This window comes from Pagrus pagrus, assembly GCF_965226575.1.
Source record: "Pagrus pagrus genome assembly, chromosome: 13".
Lineage (NCBI taxonomy): Eukaryota > Metazoa > Chordata > Actinopteri > Spariformes > Sparidae > Pagrus > Pagrus pagrus.
In genome coordinates this window covers 4,649,602-4,660,484 of record NC_140197.1, presented here as the reverse complement: position 1 = coordinate 4,660,484, position 10,883 = coordinate 4,649,602, and the positions used below count along the sequence as shown (strand labels likewise).

Here is a 10,883-nt window from a genome sequence, read left to right as displayed (position 1 = left end):
TGCAGTGATGGAAGAGTGAGAAAAGTCGAGCTCAGGGTCGCAAGACAGGGAACAGTCAAGACATTCCTCAGACCTGTTTCGGAAACAGTTCTTCTGATGTCAACCAAGGACTGATATTTTGAAGTTTTTCTTGTGGACATTCCCTTTAATCTTAGTTAGTTACATAGTGGTATCTCATTAATACCAGGCGGGGAGTGTCATGGCACACATTTTGTGGCCTCTAGAGGTGTCATCCTAGTCTTATTTTGTTGCAATCTGTCGTAAAAGAGACTATATTGTTAAGTGTTTTCCTATTGGTCAGTTAAGGTCATGTGACCATAAGTTACAGGAAGTGCAGTCAGTCTTGCTCCATGCGGTCAGGCAGATAGCTCCTCTCCCCTTTTCTGCTACGTGAGTGCCTTGGAGAGCCTTTGCTTGTAAGTTTTGTTACTTTTTCTGTGTTTTGCTCAACAGAACATATAAATAATTTGCAATTCTTAAGTTTGATTTAAAAACACAATAACTGTGATAATATAATTTGCTAAATGCTAAGAAAAGCTAAACGTAGCTTATTGTTATGGATTGTGCATTGAGACTGTAATCAATGTAAATTCATTCTGGGTTGTATTTTGTGAGTTACTAAAGCACTGTAACTTTATATTCATTTCAGTTTTACAAAAAAGGATGGAAAGAAGAGTAAAAAGGACTCAGTAAAGAAACGTAAACATACTCCTGTGTCCGACTTTCTCTAAATCCTACTGTTAGCTATCTGTCAGTTTGTGCGTATATGATACACGCCTCAGGGACAGAATACAGAGTTTTCTTCAGTTAAACAAAGATAAGACTGAAATAATTGTTTTTGGAGCCAAGGAAGAACGACTAACAGTCTCTGCTCAGCTTCAATCTGTAATGTTGAAAACTGCAAACCAAGCCAGAAACCTCCGTGTAATCATGGACTCAGACCTGAATTTCAGCAGCCACATTAAGTCAATTACAAAGTCAGCCTACTATCACCTTAAAAATATATCCAGGATAAAAAGGATTTATGTCTCAGCAGGATTTAGAAAAACTTATCCATGCATTTATCTTCAGCGGACTCGACTACTGTAAGGGTGTCTTTACAGGACTCTCTAAAAAATCCATCAGACAGCTGCAGCTGATTCAGAACGCTGCTGCTCGAGTCCTAACAAGAACCAAAAAAGTAGATCACATCACATCATCAGTTCTCAGATCTTTACACTGGCTCCCTATCAGTCAAAGAATAGATTTCAAAATCCTATTGTTGGTTTATAAAGCACTGACTGGTTTCGGGCCAAAATACATTTCTGATCTGCTGCCACGTTACGAACCATCCAGACCACTGAGGTCGTCAGGTACAGGTCTGCTTTCAGTCCCTAGAGTCAAAACTAAACATGGAGAAGCAGCGTTCAGTGATTATGCGCCACATATCTGGAACAAACTCCCTGAAAACTGCAGGTATGCTCCGACTCTCACCTCTTTTAAATCAAGGCTGAAGACCTTTCTGTTTGCCACTGCCTTTCCCTGAAGCAATTTTAAGGCTTTGAACTGCACTGTAACTTTTATTTTCTCTGTGACTTTTATTTTCTATTCTTGTCTTTTTTTTTTTAATTGAATAGTAATTTTTGCTGGATTTCTATTGATCATTGTGATAGTTGGGCGACTCGGACCAATTCAGGGCAGAGTAATACCGGGTTCTGGGAACGCTGGAGCTAACAGGAAGAAAAGGTGTTTTTTCCTATTAAGCTGTTTTACCGCTGGATTGGGGGCCAACTCATGGCTGAGTGGAACCAAGTGGAGACAAGGGGTCTCTTAAGGTTATCACCACTTTTTTTCAGAATTTGTAGCGTAAACAAACTGAATTCACGGTGACAACTGGGTCTTAAGATTAAATATAACGTGTACTGGGACAAGTGACAAGTAGTACAATGGGCGGTAAATCCAACAAAAACCAGGAAGCTGGCGTAGGAAACCTATTCTATTTTAGCCTACCTTTCCATTTCTTAACTTGTTTTAATGTTTTGTTTTAATGTATTTTAAATGCTTTTACTGTAATCTTTTTTATTTGCCCACTCCTCCACCTTATCAACCTTATAGCCAACATTTTGTTTTGTAAATGCTTTAAATTACACCTCCTTATCCATAAGGCCCTGTCATCCGCAAATAACGATTCCCTATTCCTCTATCAGTCTACTCAAACACATCATTAATGATAATATTAAACAACACTGGACTGCAGACAGTACCCTGTTGGGTTCCATTCTCTACTTGATGAACTTTAGAATACTCTGTCCCAACCCCTACCTCTATTGTCCTCCCAAATAAGAAGTCCAACTCCCAACTTATCTAATTTAATCAACAGACCTTCCTTCCATAACATGTCATATGCTTTTTCAATATCGAAAAATACAGCTACAACTATTTCTTTGTTGACTTGAGCTTTCCTTATGTCTGACTCTAAGCATAAGATGGGGTCAATTGTTTTTCTTCCTTTTCGAAATCCACTCTGAAAAGGAGAGAAAGTTTCGTGTTTTTGAGATTCTTTCAGTTATCATTCGCTCCATAGTTTTTCCTTGTGAGGTAAGTGCTATCGGTCTATAACTTGAAGGATCTGATGGGTCTTTACAGGATTTTAAGATAGGCACAATGATTGATTATTTTCAAGCTGCTGGAGTTTTCGCTGTGTCCCAAATTTTATTGAATAACGCTAATAATACTGTAAGTAGTGCACTGTCTTCCATGTGAGCTAACATACTATAACAAATACCGTCTTTCCCTGGTGATGATTATCATGAATTTAAAATTGTCCTCTTTAATTCTGTCAAACTGAATGGCAGATGCTCTAAGCATCTTGTTGTTTTGGCTTCCCTTACATTCACATCTGGGGTCTCCAAAAGAGTGTTGTTCCTGTAATGTAGTGAGGCACACGACCTGACTGAGTTCCATATGCATGAGTTGTAACCCGGAGGATTATTACCGTTGCACCTGTTGTAGCTATGCGAAGAGAAGTAAAAGTTCCTAGCATTGAGCACCACCAGTGTCTCCTGTAGTTCATTATACCTCAACATATGAACAACAAACACCATAGTTCCTACACAGCCTGGTGTTAGCTGACAGATTTGATGAGCTATGAAACGTCACCAATGTTTCCGCCAGGAATTCTGCCTTTTCTTTACTGCTGATTGCTACTTTCTTATTGCCTGTTAATGCCTGGATGGATATGTTCATTTTGATTCCACTCATCCTTCCGATCAGTCCCCAAATGTCCACCAACTGTGTCTCTCTCTCTATAGTACTGCAATATTGTCTCTAAAAAGTCCGTTTAGCTTTTCTTATCTTTTCCTAACTGCTGTCTGTGATCTCTTCTATTCAGTTAGAGTTTCTAATGAATGGTGCTTTTTTAACTGTCTAAAAGCCCTGTTGTTCCTTCTTTTAATAGCACCCCTTCAATTCCCATCCCACCTTGGTACACTGTTTTTTCTTCTGTATCCTACACCTTTTGGTATTGTTTCTTCAGCTGACTGTATTATGGCTGGAAACAACCCTTTATTGAACTCATCCCCATCTATTATCTCCCTTCTCACCCATTCCCACCTTCTCTTACTTAATTTCTCTGATGCCTGCTATTCCATTTGATACCAGAGTCAAGTCGATTGCACTTTCTGTGTTTTGAGTATTATTATACCTGGTGCCCCTTCCATTATTCACACACACTAGACCCCTATTCTCTATTAGTTCTTCCATAATTAAGCCATTCAAATCTGTTCTATCACACCCCCATAATGTGCTATGCCCATTGGACTCACCCACAACATGTCTAATGTGTCAATGCTCAATCTATTACATATGTAGATTATAATAGTTGATTATTTTTAACTCATCTGTCCCTGTCCAGATTTCGAGAACTATAGACTCATGTTCTTTCCCTAATTTACAAAGCTTAAATCTAATACCATGCCGTACAAACTTTGCTACACCCCCACCTCTAACAGTTTCCCTATCATTCCTTATTGCTGTAGAACCCTGAATCACAAAATCCCACTGTGGTCAAAACCAAGTCTCTTGTATGCATATTATGTTAAGTTTATCTTGTAATTTTGATACATATTTTTGAATTCCTCACTGTTAGTTATGAGGCTCCTTGCGTTCGAATAACTAATCCCTTTAGGAGCCACCACCCCATGATTGTGGCTGTGAGCTGGATGTCCCTCCACTTAACATTTGCTCAACTGCTTCCCACCCCAGGTCTTTGACGCTGATACTTTTCTACAGCTTTAACTATGCTTTTGATTTTCTGAGCTTTCTTGTCTGTTGTCAACTTCAACCATGACCAGTACAAAGTAATTTCTCCTCACGATCAAAGTATCCTGCTTAACCTTGCTGCAGCCCTCACTTTGTTGTTTTCAACACTTTGTTGCCATCTTTATCTTGCTGCACCATCACTCTCTTGGGTGCTTCCTTGGGAAACCTTTATTCACTGCACTTCTGCTGCTCTCTTACTGACCTCACAGTCTTGCATGTTTCTTTCACTATGTACATGTATGTAGCTTTTTTTCCTTTCTGCTGTCATATCAGCAGACCGGACAATTCCAATTGCTTTCCCCTTGGTCCTCATTCATTGGCAGGCACTGCTCATGGAACCATCTTTACTGTATCTGTAAAATCAAATAAGTGTCAATAAGTGTATGTGTATGTGTATGTGTGTGTGTGTATATATATATGTATATATATATATACACATACTCAAACACACACACACACACACTGTTAGAATGCCCGAGCGGCCAAAGGAGGCAATAAGGAGATTTTGCCACAATTGACGATCCAAAGACACTTTTATTTTTCTCAATACTCACAATCACCATTCCAACACCTACACCAACCCCCAATACTTTCAGACTGACTCCTTATATACATTGTTTCCTCTGGTAATTGAGCTGGACTATACCATTCATACAGGTAAAATCAGAAACACACACATATTTAATAACCACACTATTTACACAACCCATTACCAGAAAATATATATCATCTTAATACCTATTAACACACCCCCACATAAACCTCATAAATACCCATATCTATCTTACATTAATTAACTACATATTTACACACCATGAAACTCCCCTCCGCCTATATTCCCACTTGTTTCACTCCCTCCCGGAACTATAAGGTGCGCGTGTTCCTGGGGAACTCTTTTGCCCGCACACCTTGGGAAACCGGAAGATCCGGAGGTAAGTTCATGCCAACTTTCAGTTCTTACATTTGACGTTCCTTCAGTTCGCTTGTCATTAATTTATTGACCAAGGTAAATTGACCTAACTGTCTCCTTCACCGGTGAACACCGGAACGCGTCCGCTCCGTGTCCCTCCCCGTGAAACGATCGTCTCCGTTATTGTGATGTATCCCCCCAATCAAGTCCTTTAATCCATCACCTGGTGCGTCTGAGTTTTATCCCATGCGTTCATGCTTCTGAGTCTTTTACATGACCATCCTCGTACACGTCACTCTGTACGTAGTGACGGCGGCTCGTCGTCACATTTCCTCCCCCCTCTCCCAAGAGTACAGTACTTCAATCCTCATGTACTCTTGAGAGACAGTCTGCCACCAAGTTGGCTTTCCCTGCTCGGTACTGGACCGTGAAGTCGTAGGGTTGCAGGGACAGGTACCATCCTGTGAGGCGTGTGTTGGAGTCCTTCATCCTGTTCAACCACTGCAAAGCACGATGATCCGTCTCCAGGATGAAGTGACGTCCCAGCAGGTAGTACCTCAGCGACTCCACCGCCCACTTCATTGCCAGGCACTCCTTCTCCACTGTGGAGTATCTCGTCTCCCGGTCCAGGAGTTTGCGGCTCAGAAACAGCACCGGACGGCTTTCTTGATCCGTCTCCTGCAGAAGCACTGCTCCAAGGCCGACCCCTGATGCATCCGTCTGTAGCACGAATGGCTGCGCAAAATCTGGATTATGGAGAACCGACTCACTTGTGATTGCTTCCTTCAGATCAGCAAAAGCCCTGTCACATTCCTCATTCCAACTCACTTTGTTTGGGGCTGAGGCCTTGGTGAGGTCAGTGAGGACGGCTGCCCTCTCTGCAAAATGGGGAATGAATCTTCTGTACCATCCCACTAGCCCCACAAAGGCACGCACCTTCTTCTTTGTGGTGGGCACAGGATATGAGTGGATGGCATCCACTTTCCCCACTCGAGGCTTCACTACCCCCTGTCCAACAACATGACCCAGGTACTCCACCTGTCTCTGAGCGAACGTGCACTTTGTGGGATTGATGGTAAGCCCAGCTTTCTTGATCAGGCGGAGGATTTGTCGAAGATGAGCCACATGTTCTTCCCAGGTCTGGCTGAAGATGACGACATCATCCAAGTATGCGGCTGCAAACTGCGGCACCTCTCTCAACACTTGGTCCATGAGTCGTTGGAACGTCGCTGGCGCCCCCTGGAGACCAAACGGCATCACCTTGAACTGAAACATGCCGTACGGTGTTTTGAACGCAGTCAGCTCCTTGGTTTCTGGTGCCAGTGCCAGCTGCCAGTACCCCTTGCTCAGGTCGAGCGTCGTGATGAACTTGGCCTTCCCAACCCTCTCTAGCAACTCATCGATGCGGGGCATTGGGTACGATTCAAACTTTGACACTGCATTGAGGTACCTGAAGTCAATGCAAAACCTCAGTGACCCATCTTTCTTCGGGACCAACACGATTGGACTGCACCACTCACTGGTTGAAGTCTCAATGATCCCCAGCTGCAACATCAGCTCAATCTCTGTCTTGAGTTTTGGGACCAATCGTTCCGGGATCCTGTAGCACTTCCGGCGGGGAGCGGCATCCTCTTTCAGGTGGACCTTGTGCTGGACCAGAGTTGTGAAGCCCGGTTTTTCCTGGAAAAGTTCTGGATCCAACAATGCTCTCATCTCCCTCTGCTGGACAGGCTGAAGATGGGAAACATCCACCCCACTGGGCTCCGAGATGTCAGTGGGGAACGACTGCTCCCTCTCTTCCTCCCTGTCAGGGACCCGGATGAGGAGCTGCTGCTTGACAGGCTGTTGGCTCGGCGGTGAAGGCACCTGAAAGTCCTTCAGCAGGTTTACATGGAAACACTGATGTTTCTTCATCTTATCCGGCATGTGCAGTTCATAGGTTACCTTACCCAGGCGCTTGGTGATTTGGTATGGCCCCTGCCATTTGGCTAACAGCTTACTGTCACTGGTCGGGAGTAACAGCAACACCTGCTGGCCCGGAATAAAAGTCCTGTCTCTGGCCTTCTTGTCATACCAGGTCTTCTGGTTAGCCTGGGCAGTCCGCATGTGCTCTTGTGCTAGAGCTGTCATCTGTTCCAGTCTCTCTCTCATCTTAATGACATAGGTCACCACGTTATCCTGGTCTGGAATCCGATTCTCCCAGTGCTCCCTCAGGAGGTCGAGTGGCCCCCTCACCTGGCGACCGTAGAGAAGCTCGAATGGTGAGAATCCTGTTGACGCCTGTGGCACCTCACGATATGCAAACAGCAGATATGGCAGCCATTGGTCCCAATCCGACCCTGTGTTGGAGACAAACTTCCGCAGCATGTTCTTGAGAGTCTGATTGAACCTCTCAACCAGTCCGTCCGTTTGGGGATGATATGGGGTGGTCTTTATACCCTTCACTCCTAACAACTGATACACTTGTTGCAGTAGTTTGGACAGGAAATTTGTTCCACAGTCTGTCAGGATCTCTCTAGGCACACCTACCCTCGAAAATAGCTGGAGGAGGCAATTTGCCACCTGTCTGGCCTTAATAGACCTGAGGGAAAAGGCTTCTGGATAACGGGTAGCATAGTCACAGATTACCAAGATGTACCGATTGCCTGCTGAGCTTCTCTCCAGGGGCCCCACTATATCCATGCCTATTCTGTCAAACGGCATCTCAATGATTGGCAGTGGCTGAAGCTGGGCACGGGCTGTCCCCCTAGGTGACGCTAGCTGACATATATCACACGAAGCACAAAAATCTTTCACCTGGGTGTACATGCCTGGCCACACAAACCTACTGGCTATCCTGTTGAGGGATTTCTGGAATGCCAGATGGCCTGCCCAGGGAATTGAGTGACCTAGCGCCATGACCTTCTGTGTAAGGCTCTGTGGTAAAGCTAAAGCCTCAACTTTACCCTGGCGCTGGTAGAGAATGCCGTTTTTTATGACATAGCTTGCCTCGGCTAAACTGTCTGCCTTGCCTTGTTTCACACCCTCAACCTCTGAGACTTTGTCAAACCAGGCTTCCAGTGCCTGATCAGCCTGCTGCAGTGCTGCTATGTCAGAGGGGATGTTGAACTCTACAGGCTGGCTGGGCTTTGCTGCTTCCTCCTGCTGTTCCCTGGCTGTAGCCAAAACTTTTACCCTCCTTTTCTGAGCTTTAGATTTCGGCTGCTTAACTGGACCTGCCTCCAACTGAGCATGGTAGAATGGTAACTCTTCAAGAGTATTTCTTGCTTTCTGCGCCCTAGTTGTGACCATGTTACATGCTGTCCCTGCAGGTTGGGGTCTTCGCTGCTGCTGCTGAACCGGTGCCTCAACAGTGCCTTCGACATGTCTCTCCCTGGTGCTCTGATGTTCATTTCTTGCCTGCTGTATCAAATCTAGCAGTGTGGGGACATCATTACCAAGAACAACTGGGTAGGGTAGACTAGGCACTATAGCTACTGACAGGAGGTAGGTCTGACCACCTACAGTAAGATAAATCTCAGCCGTGGGGTACTCTTTCTCATCACCATGAACACAACTGATGTTGGCTGTGTTCTCACTCCACAGCTCTCTTGGTACTATGTGGGGCTGAACTGCAGACTGGAAACTCCCAGAATCTAAGAGAGCCTCCTCACACTGACCATTGACCAATGCTGACGTAGTGAGCCCTTCTTCCTGGTGTGCAACTGGGTGAGTGGGTCTGGGAACTGAACACAAAAGAGACGGCTTACTCTGTCTGGTAGCAGGGCATGTGTACTGAGTGTGACCTATCTCATTGCACTGATAGCAGCGTGTGTCTTGCCTAGCGCTCGCGAAGGACTTTTTCTCTGTAGAAAACTGCCTAGCTCTGGACTTAGGTCTGACCTGGAATTGACCACCCCTTTCACCCCCATTGGACTTACTGTGCCCAGTGAAGTAGCTATCATGGCTGAATGTGATTCCTCTGCTCCCGCTTCTGGCTGACATGAAAACCTCTGCAAGTCGGGCGGCCTCTTCTGCAGACTTCGGGTCACGTTCTCGGATCCAGACTTCTAGCTCCGGGCTCACCATCCTCAGAAACTGCTCCAGAATCAGCAACTCCGAAATGTCTTTGACGGTGGATGTCTCTGGTTTGATCCATTTGTTGAACAAGTCCTTCAATCGAACATACAGTTCACGTGGGGTTTCACTATGATTGACGTCCAGGGAGCGAAACCTTCTCCTGTAGGTGTCGGCTGTGATCTCATATTTCTTCAAAATGACTTCTTTGACTTTGTCATAATCTTCAGAGTCGGCAATGTCCATGAGAACATAAGCACTGCGTGCTTTACCTGTGAGCAGAGGGACGAGTTGAATAGCCCAATCTTCTTTAGGCCAGCGGCAGACAGACGCCATCCTTTCAAATGTCGTCAGATAATGTTCGATGTCATCCTCTGGAGAGAGTGGTATCAGCTTGGGCTCTCTGTGGATGTGTGGTCTCTGCGGTGGTGGTGGCACATTCTGCTGGCTGGCCTGGCCGGCTGTTGCCCCCTGATCTTCCGCATTGTCAACATCATCCGCATCGTGAGCCTCAGCTCCGGTCTCATACTCGTCCCGCATCTCTTGCACTTGTGCCTGTATCAGCTGAAACTGATGCTGCATACTTCTCCATCTCTGGTCTTGGCGTGTTGACTCTTTTTCCATCTCTCCATCTCTGGAAGCTTGGGAGTGCACCAGAGATTTCACCAGGTTTGTCAATTCCTCCAGCTTGTCAGGATCACCGGCTGCTGCCCCCTGTTTGTCAGCTGGAACACCTGGTTCACCATCATCTGGCTCTACCTGCTGCTCTGCCTTTTTCGGTCTCGTCATTGTACTCTCCTTCCTCTGCTTTCAAGCTTTTTCTTCTGACACCACTTGTTAGAATGCCCGAGCGGCCAAAGGAGGCAATAAGGAGATTTTGCCACAATTGACGATCCAAAGACACTTTTATTTTTCTCAATACTCACAATCACCATTCCAACACCTACACCAACCCCCAATACTTTCAGACTGACTCCTTATATACATTGTTTCCTCTGGTAATTGAGCTGGACTATACCATTCATACAGGTAAAATCAGAAACACACACATATTTAATAACCACACTATTTACACAACCCATTACCAGAAAATATATATCATCTTAATACCTATTAACACACCCCCACATAAACCTCATAAATACCCATATCTATCTTACATTAATTAACTACATATTTACACACCATGAAACTCCCCTCCGCCTATATTCCCACTTGTTTCACTCCCTCCCGGAACTATAAGGTGCGCGTGTTCCTGGGGAACTCTTTTGCCCGCACACCTTGGGAAACCGGAAGATCCGGAGGTAAGTTCATGCCAACTTTCAGTTCTTACATTTGACGTTCCTTCAGTTCGCTTGTCATTAATTTATTGACCAAGGTAAATTGACCTAACTGTCTCCTTCACCGGTGAACACCGGAACGCGTCCGCTCCGTGTCCCTCCCCGTGAAACGATCGTCTCCGTTATTGTGATGTATCCCCCCAATCAAGTCCTTTAATCCATCACCTGGTGCGTCTGAGTTTTATCCCATGCGTTCATGCTTCTGAGTCTTTTACATGACCATCCTCGTACACGTCACTCTGTACGTAGTGACGGCGGCTCGTCGTCACACACACACA

At 45.2% G+C, this 10,883-nt stretch overlaps 1 protein-coding gene across 1 annotated transcript in view; it reads left to right on the top strand.

The window, feature by feature from the left end:
• Positions 1-349: 349 nt before the first annotated feature.
• Positions 350-10,883, top strand: part of LOC311268054 (NACHT, LRR and PYD domains-containing protein 12-like) — a 28,620-nt gene continuing 18,086 nt past the window's right edge. Inside the window, exon 1 of the mRNA XM_084371399.1 lies at positions 350-416. The gene's annotated coding sequence lies outside the window, so the exon portion shown is untranslated. The remainder of the gene's footprint in view (positions 417-10,883) is intronic.